The following is a 19,155-nucleotide window of genomic DNA, read 5'->3' on the forward strand; positions in this document are numbered from 1 at the left end:
CTTTTTCCTCTTTTTTGGCTGCATGGATGACATGCTTCTGACTCTCATGGCCTATGACCGCTTTGTGGCCATCTGTCACCCCCTGCACTACCCAGTCCTCTTGAACCCTCACTGCTGTCGCATCTTAGTACTGGTGTCTGCTTTGTTTAGTTTTCTGGATTCCCAATCACACAATATATTGATCTTACAATTCACTTGCTTTAAAAGTGTGGAAATCCCAAATTACTTCCGTGATGCTTCTCAAATATTTAAACTGTCCTGTTCTGGTTCCCTTACAAATAACTTGTTCATATGTGTAAGTACTGTCATCTTTGAGCTATTTCCTCTTTCAGGGATCCTTACTTTTACTAGAAAATTATCTCTTACATCCTCAGGATCCCCACAGAAAGTGGGAGGCACAAAGCCTTCTCCACGTGTGGGGCTCACCTGTTGGTGGTTTGCTTTTTCTATGGCACCTTGCTAGGTGCGTACTGTGGTTCCACTGTGTTCCATGGCACCAAGAAGCTCGTGGTGGCCTCGGTGATGTACACAGTGGTCTTCCCCATGCTGAACCCCTTCATCTACAGCCTGAAGAACAGGGACATTAGCAGGACTCTGAGGAAGCTGGGCAGCAGGATCCTCGGAACCCAGGACTTGGGTAGGACACTTAACCAAATGGAAGAATTAGGCAGCTCTCTGCTTCTTCTTCCATGTGGAAAATGTGAAGAGTAATTGGCTAATTAATTCCCCAACTTGTTCCCTCGTTGCACAGTAGTTAATAGCCTTAGGATTCTGGAGACTGAGTATTTATAAACAGATGCAAAGATTCAGTTCGGAGAATAAATTATTTTTTCTACAGATGAGTAGTGCCTGTGAGGTTTTCAATGCAATTGATGTAAATAGAATGTGCACAGAACAAAATTACAATGGTATTTTAGACTCTTAAGAATTTCCTGGAAGAAATGGAAATACTTAGAAAAAAATTATATTAAGTGAAGAAAGCCAGACACAGAGGAACATACGCTCAATGGTTTCCCTCATTTGTCATAATCAGTAGAAACCTTTGGCTCTCCTAGCAGAGATCTACAATAGAACAAAACCTAGATACATAAGGCCATATAGAATGACACTAAATGAAAGACCTCCAGGATATAGAAACAAAAGCCATATAATGAATGATTGTTGTCCTTCATATACTATGTTATCTCTCATCTTTTTTGCTGTTCTTGGTTATCTCATATTCTTATAGGATTTCATCTGGTTATCTGATATATTGTATATATGCGTATTTGGTTATTTGAGGTCGGATAGGGAAGGGAGGAAAACAAGATGAGGGGTGGGGTGGTGGGAGGGAAATGAGAACCAAGACATGAGAAGTTTGTGAAGTAAGGCACCTTCTTTCTGGTGCATGTAATTCAGCCCTTCTATTAATTACAATAAAAATATGTGAAAAAAATAATTTTCCTGGAATGGGCAATGACAGAGAAGGGAAAAGTTGAATGAAATTCATTTGACCTTTGAGTTTCTCCTGGAATACATGACGAGTCTAAACAAATACTTCTGTGGAACTTTTCAAATTTGTTCTTCTTCAAGCACAAGCATATATTCTGACAGACTGGGTACTTTTGAGGTCTGTGTTGTCATTTCAAGGCTTCTTACAGTAGCTAATAGGCCTGGTCTGCACCCACCTTCATTTTGAACGACTACAGTTCTTATGGGCTCAGAGGTGAGTGTCTTGTGCCTGTGGTTTTTGCCTCCCGAAGCTGGATACTGGCTCCCTCACAGGAAACCTATAGTTGAGCCTGGAACTTTCAACCACCCTCAGTGGGCAGGTAGGTTTGGAGTCAATATTGCCTTGTCATGATCTGGATGAGTAGATGAAGTCATGTGCACTCAAGGTCATTTTTCATCAAGAAGAAAACCATTGGCAAGAGAATATGAATAACTTTAACTCTGAAGGTCGGGAATATTTTTTGTCTATTATGAAGGTTGAACTCTGCCGGTGTGTATGGGCCTTGTCTAGGCCAGTGGGTGAGCTGGACATGGCTGTACATCTCAGCTGAGGTGGTGGTGAGATGTTGCCCCATTGCTGGACCTACTGAACCTAGTTGGCACTGGGTGAAAGAGACTGGTGAAGTGTCTGTCGTGCTAACTGAAACAGGTTGGCACCACTAGTGAGTATTTTATGTTCTGTGTTCAAAATTAACCCACATTGAACCTGAATCCACTGTAAACTGGACCAGAACTGAATCAGGATATGTAAGTGCTGCCTTTAAGCAAGTTGAGCCTACCTGCAGAAGGTTGCTTCTGGTGAGGTAGAAAGTTGGATGATTAGGGGGAGGAATTTCCTTCTGAGCTAGTTTACACAGCTCTCTGGACCTTTTTCTGGGTCTGTGATAGATGTTCTGCAGAATGAAGTAGGGGAAATGGGAATGCCTCACACAACCACTGTCTAGCCCTGTAGGGGACAGGAAGGAGAAGCTGGGTTCAGCGGGGTCTGTGCTGCTGACTGCAGAGCTGGTGATGTGATGACCTGAGTGGGATGATGGGCAATGTCTTGAACCCCCCCACCCGGTAGGTTGAACCCTCTAGGTGAAAACGGTGTGGTGAGGACACAGATGGTCCCTTTAGATGTGCTAGGCCCCCAGAAGTGGTGCCAGTGGCCGTGGAAATATACCTCTGTGTGTTCCTCCTGTTCGCTCTGCCCTCCCCCCAGTGCTTTCACGGACAGAAATTGCTGTTTTCTCCAGCAGCCTGGTGGTGAATCACCTGGCTCCAGTGTGTCTCTACCACCTCAAAGGCCGAATCCCACACTGTGTCCCCTGCCTTTCTATCAATCATCTATCCCAGTGATGTACTTAAAATGTTTTTAACTCTTTTATTTACCACATATTTTTAATTTTTTAAAATTGGTGTCAGTATTTATTTCTGAATTTAGTTCTTGGACTCTGGTCCTGGTGCTTAACAAAGTGTATTAGGCTATCCAAATCTAAGAAATAGTTTTTTCCACCATTACAGAATTGAATTCTTACAATATATCCCGGGAAATTCATATCACAGGGAATATCTGATTAAGCCATAATCTACACACACAGACACACACACACACAATCATTTTCTCCTCTCTCTCTCTCTCTCTCTCTCTCTCTCTCTCTCTCTCTCTCTCTCTCTCTCTCTCTCTCTCTCTGTCTTTGTGTCTCTGACTCAGGTGTTGTACTGTCTACTCAGTGGCCCTCTGGTGATGGGACAGTAGTTAAATGTGTTCAAAACACAGGAAAGGATAGATGACCTTTGGCTCAAGTTAGCAATCCTAGCTCCTCTGGAAATGGCAATCTGAAATTCATGGTTCCAACAAGGCTGTGTGAGAAGTGCAGGGGCCTGTTTTCCCTAATGAAGTAAGCTCCTCAAAATGCATACCCCCTTCAAAAAATGAGGAAATGAGAGTTTTGACTCAGTTGTAAAGCACCATCCTTAAGCAAGGAAACCTCAACAACTAATTATCTACTGTAAAGATTTAGTTACTCAGTTCATTGGTACTGAAGACCCAACACTCAATCATGTAGTTTTTTTGGTTGGTCTACAATATAAAACTGACCTAAGTGCCAGTGAAATACTAGACTGATGTAATACCCTCAGTCTAAGGCTATAATTTACTGGAAGAGAAAAGCCACTATAATAAATTTCTAATAGTTGGTCTATGAAGGTGAATTATACATTGTTGGAGTGAAATAACTTTTTGCCATGAACATAGGGAATAAACAGAAAGATGCTTTCTGTCAACAACAGTAAAAGTATCAACTAAGGATATACTGGAGAAGAACTCAAACAAACTTCAGACACTTATCTTAGCTCCTATGGAGACTGAGATTTGAGGATCAAGGTTAAAAGCCAGCTGGGACACCAAAGGACCTACGACTCTTATCTCCAATTAACCTCTAGAAAATGGAAGGGGGCCTTGGCTAAAATGTAAGGTGGTAGACTTGAGGTGAAGAGCTCAGTGACAGAATCCAGGCCCATGGGTATGGTGGTAGCCTTGAGCCTAAGAGCTCAGAGACAGTGCCCAGACTAAGTTCAAACCCCAGACCCTCAAAACACTAAATGAGTAAATTTCAGACTCTTTTATGTTAACATTGTTACAGAATCTACCTTCCCACCACAGTATGCCATCTTCCTGTGTTATGGAAATAAGCCTGTCAGGAACAGACCAGTAGAGTATTCCTTCAGAGATAGGCCTAGATAACTTCTCCTGTGGCCTAATGTAATATATCAACCCAATGCATACAAAGCAGTGCTTTGGGCCTCATAAAATCATAACTTGCTTCCTTGTGCATGGCTTATCATAAGTCCGGGATTTGGGGAAGCTTAATATCAGAGCCAAGCCAAACCACTTCTTTTCCTTCTACGATCCTACCAACTTTTTTCCTCACTGGCAACTTCTTTTTTTTCTATTTCTTTTTTTATTGTAAATTGTAAAAGGGTTACATGATATTTGCCAGATAGAAGGTGCATTAATTCACATACATTGATACCCTTTCACATGTCTTGGTACCCATTTCTCCCCACACACACCCCTCCCGTCTTGGTTTTCCCCCCTTCCCTATCAAATTTCAAATATCCAAATACAAATAAATTCAATATACCAGATAACAAAGTGAGATACTATACCAATATGAGATAACCAAGGGACAGCAAAGGAGATGAGAGACAACATAGTACATTAAGGACAACAGTCATTCATTATATGGCTTTTGTTTCAATATCCTGGAGGTCCTTTCAATTAGCTTCACATTATATGGCCTTATGTATCAAGATTTTGCTCTATTGCAGATCTCTACTAGTAGAGCCCAAGGTTTCTACTGATTATGACGAATGAGGGGAACCATTGAGCCTAAGTTCCTTTGAGTCTGGCTTACTTCACTTAATATGACTTTTTCTAAGTCTTTCCATTTCCTAACAAATGGGGTGATGTCATTCTTTCTGACAGCAGCATAGAATTCCATTGTGTACAAATACCACAACTTGTTGTTCCACTCATCAACTGAGGGACATCTGGGTTGGTTCCATATCTTTCCTGTGGTGAATATTGCTGCAATGAACATTGTTGTGCTAGTGGATTTAGTATGTCCTTGTTTGTGGATGGTTGGGTAAATGCCAAGTAGTGGAATTGCTCGATCAAAGGGGAGTTCTAAGTTTAGTCTTTTGAGGCACTGCCACACTGCTTTCCATAGTGGTTGAACGAGTTTGCACTCCCACCAACAGTGTAGTAGTGATCCCTCTTGGCCACATCCCCTCCAGCATCTGTTGTCACTCGTTTTCGTGATCCTGGAACTGGAGTGAGGTGGAGTCTTAGAGTTGTTTTTATTTGCATTTTTTTATGACCAGAGATGTTGAGCATTTCTTCATGTGTCTATAGGCCATTTTTGTTTCCTCTTCAGAGAAGACTCTCTTTAAGTCTTTGGCCCATTTTTAATGGGATGGTTGTTACTTTGGAGGTTAGTTTTGGAGTGATTCAATTTTTTGAGTTGTTGATATATTTTAGATATGAGGCCTTTGTCTGTTTTTTGGTTGGTGAAGATCTTCTCCCACTCTGTAGGCTTCCTGATTAGTTTACTAGCTATGTTCTTTGCCATACAAAAGCTCTGCAGTTTATTGCAGTCCACTTATCCAGCCTTTCTCTGATTTGTTGTGATTCTTGGTCCTTATTAAGAAAGTTTCGACCTGTGCCAAGGAGGCCTAGTGTATCTCCTATTCCTTCCTGTAAAGTTTTCAGTGTGTCAGCTTTTACCTTCAGGTCTTTGATCCATTTGGAGTTAATTCTAGTGCAAGGTGGCAACGAAGGATCCAGCTTTAGTTTTCTGCAGGTGCTTAACCAGTTCTACCAGCACAACTTGTTGAAGAGGCTGTCTTTCTTCCATTCTATTTTTTTGGCTCCCTTGTCAAAGATTAGGTGGCCATAGGTCTGTGGTTTCATATTTGGGTCCTCAGTTCTATTCCATTGGTCTTCAGGCCTGTTCCTGTGCCAGTACCAAGCTGTTTTGATAATTATAGCTCTGTAATAGAGTCTAAAGTTTGGAGTTGAAATTCCTCCATCGCTGTTCTTTCTGCTAAGAAGTGTTTTTGCTATACGGGTATTTTATTATTCCATATGAAATTTTGGATTGGCTCATCTATTTCTTTAAAGAATGACATTGGGATATTGATGGATATTGCATTGAATTTGTAGATAGCTTTTGGCAAGATTGTCATTTTCACAATGTTGATACATCCAATCCAGGAGCATGGCAGGTTTTTCCATTTCCTTAGTTCTGCTTTAAATGCCTTTTTTAGGGTTTTATTTATTTTGGTTTTCTATGTATTGAACCTTTTTGAGAACTCTCTGTAATGTTGGTTTTGTTGCGACATATTGTTGCAGCTTTTCCCTGGAATAGAAGGTTTTTATTGTTCCCTCAGTTATGAATGAGAGCTTAGCTGGGTACAGTATTCTTGGTTGGTAGTTATTTGACTTAAGGGCATGACATATATGCTTCCAGTCACTTCTTGCTTGCATGGTCTCTGCTGAGAAGTCTGGGGTTATTCTGATTGGTTTTCCTTTATAGGTTACTGAACCCTTTTCCCTGGCTGCCTTTAGGATCCTTTTTTTGGTTTCTATTGATGCAGTTCGGATTACGATGTGGCGGTGGGATGTTCTTTTCTGGTCAGGTCTGTTGGGGGTTCTCAAAGCTTCTTGTATCTGGATGGGTCTGCCCGTCTGGATATTTGGGAAATTCTCTGAGATGATTCCCTGAAGTATATTTCCAATACCATTGACCTCTTTCTCCATGCCCTCCTCAATACCAATTACCTTAAATTAGGTTTCCTAATTGTATCTTGGACCTCCTGAAGCGCCAAAGGACAATGCTGTGATAATACTCACTGTTTATTTGTTTAAAAATGAAATCTGGATAATAATGTGTCTATTGGTGATTAGGCAGGTGGAAGAGGAGAATGATTGCACAGATGACTCAGATGAACATACATTATACAAGTACAGGGACATGTGAATCTGAAATCTGTTGCTGCAAGTAAGTCAAGATAAAAAGTGTTAAAGAAAGAAAGTAGCTTAGTCGAATTATTGAATGATATACGATCCATGTTTTCTGTGAAATACAAACTTTTGTTAAAATGTTTCAATTAAGTATATGTGGAGAGCCAAGCACACAAGTGACACCAAAACACATTCATCTCTCCATAAGTAAAAATACATGATGAGCCATGCCTTTTACATTATTTATCTTACATCATTTGATTTGTCTCAACCATGTTCTCTAAATCAATAAACCCTCAGCAATGTAAAATAGCTTATGTATTCATTTTCCTACCAAGTCACAAGTAATGTTCATTTATTGCTTTCCCTGTGTGCCTGTGCTTCACACCCAGAATCCTAGACACTCAGGAGGCATAGACCTGGGAATTTCATTTCAAAGCCATCCGTGGCTGGGAAGTCCATTAGAATTTTATATCCAATTAAACACACACACACACCACTCACTCTCATACACACAGAGACAGCAAAAGGTCGAGCTATGTGTGAAGTAGGAGAATAATAGCCTGGAGCAAAAAAGCTCAGGGAAATTGTCCAGGCCCTGAGTTCAAGTCCAAGGACAGGTACAAATGAACAAGCAAACAAGCAAGCTAACAAGAGCAAAAAGTCCCCACCTTGCTTTCATAAGTCAGCAGCTAGGGGCTGACCATGAGATATGAGTATCTGAACACACCTGTGCATTAATAACCCCTAAATCCTTTCTATAAAATGACTACAAACAAACAAAAAATCTGGTTGTACAACACTTGCCAAGAAAGAAGAAAGCCCTGAGTTCAAGTACCAGTGCTACCAAAATAGAAAAGATGTCCATTTGTGCACTATGATTGAGAAAAGTTATCCATGATATAAAATTCACATCTCAACCACTGTAAAATTCAGTTTGTTGGGCAACCATCTCCAGACATGTGCTGCCTATACAAATTTAAAATTTTTGCATTACAAAACTATATTAAGTGAAGTAACCCACACTCAAAGCAACATAGGCTCAATGGTTTCCCTCATTTCTTATAATCAGTAGAAAACTTGGGCTCTCCTAGCAGAGATTTACAATAGAACAAAATCTGGAGACATTAGGCCAAATAGTATGACACTAAATATAAGGACCTCCAGGATAAGGAAACAAAAGCTAGATAATGAGTTATTATTGTCCTTAATATACTGTTATCTCTCATCTCTTTTGCTGTCCCTTGGTTATTTCATATTGTTACAATATTTCACCTTGTTATCTGATATATCTTATATATGCTTAATTGGTTGTTTGAAATAGGAGAGGGAAAGGGGAAATCAAGAGGAGCGGGGAGAGGGGGAAAGGGAAATGGAGACCATGTCATGAGAAAGGGTATCAATATTCATGAAGTAATGTACATTCTATTGGGTGAATATAATGTAACCCTTCTATTAATTACAATAAAAATATATGAAAAAAAAACAAAAAACAGAACCACTACTTCAAGAAACACCTTGACCTAGCCAGCAACTTTCTCCAGTATTCATGTGTCATGAATGATACTAATGAAACCAGAGAATACAAATAATGTGTTCAGAGAGGTAGGATTTACAGGACTGAGGGTCAACTATTCTTCCTTCTGCAAAACCATATTACAGATGTATTTCCTACCTTCTGATGTCAGCTCCTGGTTTGTACAACTTGCTCAGGGCTCCTTTGAGTTCCCTGTTCCTCAGGCTGTAGATGAAGGGGTTCAGGAAACGAGTGACCACTGTGTACATCACTGAGGAAACCGCGCTGCCCTGGGGAGAATGTGACACCGCTGATGCAAAATAAACTCCCAATCCTGTCCCAAAGAATAAACACACCACTGAGAGGTGAGAGCCACAGGTGGAGAAGGCTTTGACTTCCTACCTGATGATGGAATTCACAGAACTGAAGAAATAATTTTATAGTAAGAGAAAAGGATTCCAAAGATTGGAGGAAATCATATATGGTAGCAACAACATATTTGAAGATAGCATTTGTGAGTGTGTGCTTACAGGAAAGATCCAGGCCTTGAGAAGGGTCACAGAACAAACTTGGGATTTCTAATTCCTTGAAATCGGTCATCTGAAATGCCATCCACATGTGCAGCTGTCCTTCCAAGAAGCTGGTGACAAATGACAGCAGAACCAAGGAGACACAGAGACGAGGGTTCATGAGGAGAGGGTAATTCAGGGGGTGACAGATGGGCACAAAGCGGTCATAGGACATCACAGTAAGAAGCATAACATTCATGCAGCCAAAAATGTGAAGAGACACATCTGTGTGAGGCAGCCTGCACAGGAGATGGCTCTGCTGTGACTCAGGAGTTTCACCAGCATTTTGGGTACGGTGGTGGAGATGAAGCAGATGTCATCCAAAGAGAGGATGGAGAGGAAGAAGTGCATGGGGGTGTGGAGGTGGGGGTCTGAGCTGACGGCCACTATGATGAGCAGATTTCCCAGTAAGGTGGTCAAATACATGGACAGGAAGAGTCCAAAGAGCATGGGTTGTAATTTTGGATCCTTTGAGATTCTCAGTAGAAGAAAATCTGTAATGAGGGTTAGATTTTGAGCTTCTTTATCACCTGGACAACTGCTCAAAAACAAAAACATCTTGATAGAAAATAAAACACATATCCAGGAATTGTCAGCTCTAATTACTTGAAAGTCAAGTATTTACAAGCTTGAATTTTGCACCACCTTTACAAGCTTGAATTTTGCACCACCTATGCAGTAGAGACTACTAGTGTTTGTGAATTGTGGCAATTCTCTACTTCTAGAATCTTCTCAATCTCGGATGCCTTGTTCCTCTGGCTTTGTCTCCATATGTGACCCAGTGACACGCAGTTGTGTTGGAAAGCAAAGAAGATAATGGCTGCCTAGGGCAAGGTCACCTGACAGTACAGCCCATCCTTGTAATATAGTGTGGGGGAACAGGTTCCAGGGCAGCAGGAGAGATCCAAGAATTTACACATTTATGATGCATGTCTCTGTCTAGGAGCCTACTTTTGGAGCCAGTGCCCTGCCCTAGGCTCTAGGAAGCCCATCCACTGAGAGGGCTGGAGAGTGGGCTTTCATGTGTAGATTGAGATTCTGGGTTGTAAACTGGGCTGGAGGATTTCAGGAAGATTCCCCTGGGGGAAGGGCCAGCAGTAGGTCAAGCCACTAGAGCAATATTGAGTTAGGAGAACAAAGCAGTTTCCCATCCATTAGTGCAGTGAATATTTTTATCGCACTGAAAAGAAAATCCAATCCCATGAACAGTCACTCCTTATTTATCTCCACTGTGACAGCATGCAGGCACAAATCTACTTCTGGCTCCTCTCAACTTTCCTCTTCTTGTATTATGGCATTTGTAGGGAAATGAGTAAGCCTGGAAATGTAATATTGAGTGAAATAAGTGAGGTCCAGAGAAACAAAGGACATGCATACTTCTATAAAACATAAAAACATAAAATTAAATCTCAATTATCACACTATATGAATGCACATAGGGTCATGTACATCAATGCACACACAAATTGAGTAAAGTGTGGTAGGAAAGGATTCTTATGGAACAACTCTCATCAAGTAAGCTATGGTTTAACCACATGAATAGGAGGAAGCTGAAACAGCCTCTCGTTAAAAATATACAGTGTTCCAGAAGTAGGTGGCTCAAATTTCTAATCCTAACTATTACAGAGGCTGAGGTCTGAGATTCACAGGTGGAAGCAAGTCTGGGTCAGGGAATTCTGAGAATATCTTGTTTTGAATTGGGAAGTTAGGAGCTGGAGGCTAATTGAGAAGACCTCCAGGATATGGAAACAAGAGCCATATGATGTGTAATTGTTGTTCTTAGTGTCCTAGGTTATTTCTCATCTCTTTTATTGTCCCTTGGTTATTCTCATATTGTTACACTATCTTAGCTTGTTATCTGTTTTATTCTATATTCATTCATTTGTTTATTTGGAATTGGATAGGAAGGGGGGAAACAAGATGAAGGGAGTGGATAAGGAGTGGCAAAAGGGCACAAAAACATGAGAAATGGTATCAATGTTTGGGAAATAATGCACTTTCTATCTGGCAAATATAATGGTAACTTTTCTATTAATTACAATTAAAAAGGAAGGAGTAAAAGCAGGAAGTGGAGCTGTAGCTTTGAGCAAAAGCCTCAGGGACCTGAGCACCCAGGCCCCGAGTTCAAGCCACAGAACTTACGTGTGTGTGTGTGAACGCACACTCATGCACACACTACAGAAGGTGAAGGATATGAAATGAGAAAGAATGACCTAAAACCCAGAGCTCTGAGAAGGACACAGGGCATTCTGCCAAAAGTTTCATTGATGCAATATCCTTTTGTCATTTTCACCATCATCACAATCTTCCTACTCATTCCCCTCCTTTCTCCTCCTCCTCCTATTTCTCCTACTTCTCCTCCATTTCTTCCTCCTCCTCCTCCTCCTCCTCCTTTCATACAGCCTTTAGGAGAACTTAGGAAACTGGTTTGAACCATTTATATCCTGCTACATTTGGTGAGCCACAAATGAGAATAAAAAGCACAGTAGGTAAAGAATTCTCCATTACATATACTGGTACCCCTAACCTTCAAACCCTACCTGCAAATTCACTAAGGACATACACTTTCCAGTCTCCTTGTCTCCAAGTCCTTCACCACCCATCCTGCCCCACTCAGTTGCGTAAGCTGCTTCTCTCTTCAGCTATGGCCCAAGTAGGCAGATATGAGGATCCCAGATCTGGTGCCCGGCACAAATCCAGCCTCTGTCCTCAGGAAAGAGATGAAAACACAGAAGGAGCAGAGATGGTGGTGATGAGGAGACAGATATAGGACCAGTGTCCTGCAGACAGGAGAGGGAAGGCTCATCCTTGACTTATACATGGCCTTGGAGGATTAATACCCACAGGGCACAATTAACCAACCTGTGTGTATGAATGGGCCAAGTCTCTGGACATTTCAAACATAGGGATGACAGAATCATAAAAAATTTCCATGACTCATGGCTGGGAGTGTGGCCTATGGTAGCGTGCTCGCCTAGCATGCACGGAGCTCTATGTTCGATTCCCTGGCATCATATATCCAGAAAAATCCAGAAGTGGGGTTGTGACTCAAGTGGCAGAGCACCAGCCTTGAGCAAAACGTGTCCATGGACAATGCCCAGGCCCTGAGTTCAAGCACCCAGACTGACAAAAAAAGAAAACATTTTTACGTAGCAATGCACTGGTTTCTTTATTATCATGATTATTATTAATTTCTTGTACCAAGATGTTACAGTTCAACATATCACTTCGTGAGAAAAATGAATTTTGGTTGTTTACACCCTTTCTGCTTCACCAACTCTCCCAACCTCAATGATATCTTCAATATTCTATTTTTTTATTGTAATTAGTAAAAGGGTTACATGATATTTGCCAGATAGAAGGTGCATTAATTCACATACATTGATTCCCTTTCACATGTCTTGGTACCCGTTTCCCTCCCCCCGACACCCCCCACCCATCTTGGTTTTCCCCCTTCCCTATCAAATTTCAAATATCCAAATACAAATAAATTCAATATATCAGATAACAAAGTGAGATACTATACCAGTATGAGATAACCAAGGGACAGCAGACGAGATGAGAGACAACATAGTACATTAAGGACAACAATCATTCATTATATGGCTTTTGTTTCAGTTTTTTGAATAAACATTTGAATTACATTAATGTATTTGTACCAAGGAGTTGACACTCAATAGGCAGTTGGTGAACACAGTGTATCTTGCTCCATATCACCAGTTTTATTCTACTTCATTCTAACCAAACTCCCCTCCCTTCAATTGTCTTAATTTTGTAGGGTATGCATGGAATTTTTAATAACATTTCCCCCCTTGTCACTTCAGTATACCATCCTCTGTCTTATCCTCTACATTTCCAGTACGTTATTTTCTTTTTTTCATATTTTTATTGTAATTAATAGAAGGGTTACATTATATTCACCAGATAGAAGGTGCATTAATTCACACATATGGATACCCTTTCTCATGTCTTGGTCCCCATTTCCCTCCCCCTACCCCCACCCTTCATCTTGTTTTCCTCCCTTCCCTATACAATTTCAAATATCCAAATACAAATATATTCAATATATCAGATAACAAAGTGAGATATTGTAACAATATGAGATAACCAAGGGACAGCAAGAGATGAGAGATAACATAGTACATTAAGGCCAACAATCACTCATTATATGGCTTTTGTTTCTACATCCGTGAGGCCCTTTCATTTAGAGGTCTTTCATTTTCTGATAATCATTTTGTTGGCCGGTATTTTGGGAGTTCTAATGAATTACACCATTTAAACTCTATCCTATATATATCCTATTTCAGTTGATACATTGGTTTTCCCTTGTCTTGAGAACATAGCTATGAAATTTGTTTGACATCTTTATCTCCAGACATCAATTTCTCTATTTTCCTTGCATTAGTTTTATAAATTTCATTGCTCTAAGCCTTCAAGACTTTCCAGCTTCCTGGCATTCATTCTTGTGGACTGAGAGTGAGTTTTCTAAGGAATGACACCATTTAAACTGCCTCCCTGAACATAGCGCACTTTAGGGTATAAATTGTGTACCTTTGCCAATTACCCCACATGAATATAATTATATAATTATAAGTTAGAGCTAACTACCATATATGAGAGAAAATATGCATCCTTAGCATCTCTGGGTCTGGATTGACTTCATTTGAATTTTGTCCTCGAAATTTATTTCTTCACAAATGATGGAAGCTCATTCTTCCTAAAGGAGGAGGACAATTCCCTTCTATAAATATTCTTTCTTCACTAAGAAGCAGGTTTGAGTTCTCCTTTCTCCTCTTCATCTGTTAACAACAGTACGTCCACAGAGACTTGGAGCAAACACACCAAAAATCTAACTAATCACCAGCTCTGAGCTTGTGTCTCCAATTCTACCTAACATTCAAAGTTCAAGGCCTTCATACCTGCAGTGCAATAGCCCCAGCCCAGCTGGGTCCCCATGCGACATTTCTTCAATGGATTAGCATGGTCCCATATGATGTAGAAGAGTCCCAGGATTCACAATAGCACATGTATGGGGATTGCATTGAACTTGCACCGCGTGGAATGATTCTGAGTATCAGAAATATAAAGCAACTAGTGCACAGAGGCCCTACAGATGTGAGGATTCTTAGGGGCACAGATTCCCCATTAAAATGAGGAACTGGACAGCCATATGGGAGGACAGCACCATGGAAAAGAGAAAAACAAACTATATGAAGGATTGAGGATTCTGCTGTTGGTAGTTTACAACAGACATGGATGGAATCAGCCCAGAGCACCCTCACTGGGTCAATGGAGCCAAGAAATATCGTATCTAGACATAGTAAAATTCTAGTCATCCATTGGTAAGGATAGTATTTTATCACTTGGAAAGAACTGGAAAGTCCTGGAAAAAAATTATGTTAAAGGATGTAAGTTAGACTCAGAGAGATACAGGATCCATGTTTTCCCTTGTATGTGGAAGGTACATTTAGCTCACAAACTCCTTAGTAAATACCTCAGGTGGTGTATTTCGATAGAAAGGCAAAATCTAGGTTCCAAGAAATTAACATCAGTCAGGGGTAGTGACAGGGTTTGGGTGGTGTCTAGGGATATATGAGGAGAAGAAGATGGGGAGAATGCAGACACGCATCCAATGTATATCCCACAAAATTATGAAGAGTGAGTGAAGGAATGAGTAGGGGAAGGTGATAATATGGGAGGAGTGACTTTGATCGAGATATATTATATTCAAAAACTGCTTTGGTAACTGTCAAATCTTAGTACAAGTACTTAAAAATAATAATAATAGGGATAAACGAACTTGTCGTTGGCAGAATATGGCGGCGGTTCAGTGTTGAGTCTTTCTGTGCTCTCTCCAAGATACCAGTTCTGGCATCATAGGGGAAAGTTCATACCACAAGATCGATCCTAAATTAGCTTTAGCAACACAGAGATCTAAGTCAGAGAGAAAAAAGGCAGAAAACTAGAACAAGAAGACAGCATGGAGCAGAGCCAGCTGCTTGGAGCCACTGTGAAGACAAAACCTTTCTCCTGAACCTGAGCAGACAGCGCTTCTCGGCAGCTCAGACCTGCCAGTTCCAGAAAGAGCCAGACCAAGCCTGGGCAAGGCCAGAGTGGTCACCCAGCTTGTCGCGGACCTGTCAGCTTCACGAAACCAGAATACCCATCAAATTGTGAATACCTCCGTGGAACGGCATTGGGAAGGAATCCCATCCCCCACCAGCTGAAAGCTGCACCATCTTGACTGCTGGTAAAGAACCGATCAAAACAACTGGAGCCTGAGAAGTGGTGCTAGCAGTGCCATCCTTCAAAAGGGCAAAGGTTTTCCCAGAGGCAGCATAGCCGGACACCAGTCCCCAACGATAGTGGAAGTTCCTCCCCCTGGGTGGGGCCGCACTCCTGGTAAACAAAAAAAAATGTTAATCTTCAGTTTGTCTTTTTGTGGGGCACAGGATAGGAAACTTGTATCTCCACTAAATTCGGGATCCAAACCTTTCAAAAAGTCTTTTCTCTTGCAATTTGGCTTTGCGGTTTTTCTGATTAGTTTGTTGATTGGGCAGGAAACAAAAAGCAAAACAGTGGCTTCATGAAGAGCTTTGTTTACCAGGACAGTGGCTACGCCCAGGGGTGGGACTTCCGATAGCACCAGGAACAGACATCCGGCCAAGCTGCCTCTGGGAATACATTTGCCCTTTTGAACGATGGCTCTGCCAGCACCACTTCTCAGAATACAGTTGTTTTGGCTGGGTCTTTGCCAGCAGTCACGATGGCGCTGCTCTAGGCTGGTGGAGAAGAGGATCCCTTCCCATTGTCTTTCTATGGAGGTACTCAAAAATTGATGGGTTTTTTGGTTCCGTGAAGCTGGCACTTCCGCGACACAGCTGGATGATGGCTCTGGGCTCCCGCAGGCTCTGTCTGGCACTGGTCTGTGCTGCCAAGAAGATCTGTGTGTTCATCAACTGTTTTATTGAGTGGAAACTCCTTGGACAATTACTTTAATGTAATTCAAATGTTTATCTTTTTTAAAAAATAGAATATTGAAGACATTGTTGAAGTTGGGACAGTTGGGGAGACAGAAAGGATGTCAACCACCAAAATACATTATACTCACAAACTGATATGTTGAACTGTAACCTCTTGGTACAATAAATTAATATTTACATGGTAATTAAGAAACCAGTGCACAACTACTTAAAATCCTATTCTTTTTTTTGCCAGTCTAGGGGCTTGAGCTCAGGGCCTGGGCATTGTCTTTGAACACATTTTTCTCAATGACACTGTTCTTCCACTTGAGTCACAGCACAACTTTTTTTTCTGTTTATGAGTTTCAGAGGAATCGAATGTAGGGCTCTGTACATAATAGGCGAGGACACTACTCTAGGCCACACTCCTGGCCACATGTCATGTATTGTTTTCATGATTCTGCCATTCCTGTGTTGGAAATGTCCAGAGACTTGGCATATTAATACACACAATTTGGTTAATTGTGATCTGTGGGTATTAATCCTTCAAGGCCATGTAAAATCCAAGGATGAACTGTCACTCTCCTGTCTCCAGGACATTGTCCTATATCTGTCTCTTCATCAACACCGTCTCTGCTTCTTCTGTGTCTTCATCTCTTTCCTGGGGACAGAGGCTGGACTTATGCTGGGCACCAGATCTGGGGTGCTTAGATCTGTCTACCTGGGCCATAGCTGAAGAGGGAAGCAGCTTAAACAACAGAGTGGGGCGGGATGGGTGGTGAAGGAATGTCTTCTCTGCAGCATGAAGACAGGTAGGATGGTTTGGACATCACAGGTGGTGAGGATGCTCTTGTAAAACCTTACACACAAGGAGTCTGGAAAGTGTATGTCAGTGAATTTGCAGGTAGGGGTTGAAAGTTAGGGGTATCAGTATATGTAATGGAAAATTCTATACCTCCTGTGCTATTCATTCTTATTTGTGGGTCACCAAATGTAGCAGCATATAAATGGTTCAAACCAATTTCCTAAGTTCCTGGATGTCCTTTCATTTTGCCTCCTCCTAACTTCCTGCGTTTTGCTAGTTAATTGAAAACAAGATATTCCTAGAATTCCCTGCCACAGACTGGCTTCCACCTGTGAATCTCAGACCTCAGCCTTTGTAATAGGATTAGAAGTGTGAGCCACCTGCCCATGGAACACTGTATATTTTTAAGGAACAGGCTATTTCATCTTCCTCCTATTCATGTGGGTAAACTATAGAGAGGAGTTGTTCCATCAGAATCCTTTCCTGCCACACTTTACTCAATTTCTGTGTGCATTGCTGCACATGAACCAATGAGTATTCATATATCCTGAAAATTGAGATTTAATTTCTATGGTTTAGAGGACAAATACCTTTTGTTTCTCTGAGCCTGACTTATTCACTCAATACCACATTTCCAGGCCTGCCCATTTCCCTACAAATGCCATAATAACAAGAGGCAAGTCCAGAGGAATCAGAAGTAAATTCCTGCCTGCCTGATGAAAGAATAGAGATGAATAAGGAGTGACTGTCCATGGGATTAGATTTTCTTTTAAGTGGGATAAAAATATTCACTGCACTAATGGATGGGAAACTGCTTTGTTTTCCTAAATCAATATTGCTCTAGTGGCTTGAACTACTGCTGGCCCTTCCCCCAGGGGAATCTTCCTGAAATCCTCCAGCCCAGTTTACAATCCAGAATCTCAATCTACACATAAAAGCCCTCTCTCCCACCCTGTCAGTGGATGGCCTTTCAAAAACCTATGGCAGGTCTCTGGCTCCAAAAAATAGGCCCCTAGACAGAGATATGAATCATAAAAATCTAAAACTCTTAGATCCCTTCTGCTGCCCTGGAACCTGCTCCCCCACACTACAAAAGGGTGGGCTGTACTGTCAGGTGATCTTCCTCTAACCAGCCTTTACGTTCTCAGCTTTCCAACACTGCTGTGGGTCACTGGGCAAATATGTACCCAAAATACAGGAACAGCCATCACAGAGTGAGAAAATTCTAGAAGTAAATCATTGCCACAATTCACAAACCCTAGAATACTGTACTTCATATGTGGTACATGGTTCAAACTTGTAAATACTTGAGTTTCAAATATTTAGAGCTCAAAATACCTGGATATTTGTTTTCCTTTCTATCAAGACATTTTTGTTTTTGAGCAGATGTCCAGGTGATAAAGAAGCACAAAATCTAACCCACATTACAGATTTCCTTCTCCTGAGAATCTCAGAGGATCCAAAATTACAACCCATGCTCTTTTGGCTCTTCCTGTCCATGTACCTGATCACTGTGATGGGAAATCTGCTCATCATCTTGGCTGTCAGCTCTGACCTGCACCTACACACCTCCATGTACTTCTTCCTGTCCATCCTCTCCTTAGATGACATCTGCTTCATCTCCACCACCGTGCCCAAGATGCTAGTGAACCTGCAGAGTCACAGCAGAGCCATCTCCTGTGTAGCCTGCCTCACACAGATGTGCCTCTTCATCTTTTTTTTGCTGTATGGACGTTCTGCTTCTTACTGTGATGGCCTACGACGGCTTTGTGGCCATCTGTCACCTCCTGAATTACCCTCTCATCATGAACCCTCGTCCGTGTCTCTTTGGTTCTGCTGTCACTTGTTGTCAGCTCCTTGGAAGGACAGCTGCATGTGTGGATGGCATTGAGGATGACTAATTTCAAGGAATTGGAAATCCCAAATTTCTTCTGTGACCCTTCTTAAATTCTGGATCTTTCCTATAGAGACACACTCTCAAATGATATCTTCAAATATGTTGTTGCTATCATTAATGGATTTCCTACAATCTTTGGAATCCTTCTCTCTTACTATAAAATTACTTCTTCAGTGCTGAGAATTCCATCATCAGGAGGGAAGAACAAAGCCTTCTCCACCTGTGGCTCTCACCTGCCAGTGGTGTGTTTATTCTTTGGGACACCATTGGGTGTTTATGTTGAATCAGCTGTGTCACATTCTTCCAGGGGCAGTGCTGTCCTCAGTGATGTACACAGTGGTCACTCCTTTCCTGAACCCCTTCATCTACAGCCTGAGGAACAGGGACCTCAAAAGTGTCCTGA

The 19,155-nt window shown here is 41.4% G+C and overlaps 1 pseudogene; it reads left to right on the forward strand.

Annotated features, from left to right (window-relative positions):
* The first annotated feature begins 16,821 nt into the window (after positions 1-16,821).
* The window catches only part of LOC150068329 (vomeronasal type-2 receptor 116-like), a 65,938-nt pseudogene continuing 63,604 nt past the window's right edge, over positions 16,822-19,155 (forward strand).

Source organism: Megascapheus bottae, chromosome 1, assembly GCF_031878675.1.
Source record: "Megascapheus bottae isolate mThoBot1 chromosome 1, mThoBot2.hap1, whole genome shotgun sequence".
NCBI classification, from domain to species: domain Eukaryota; kingdom Metazoa; phylum Chordata; class Mammalia; order Rodentia; family Geomyidae; genus Megascapheus; species Megascapheus bottae.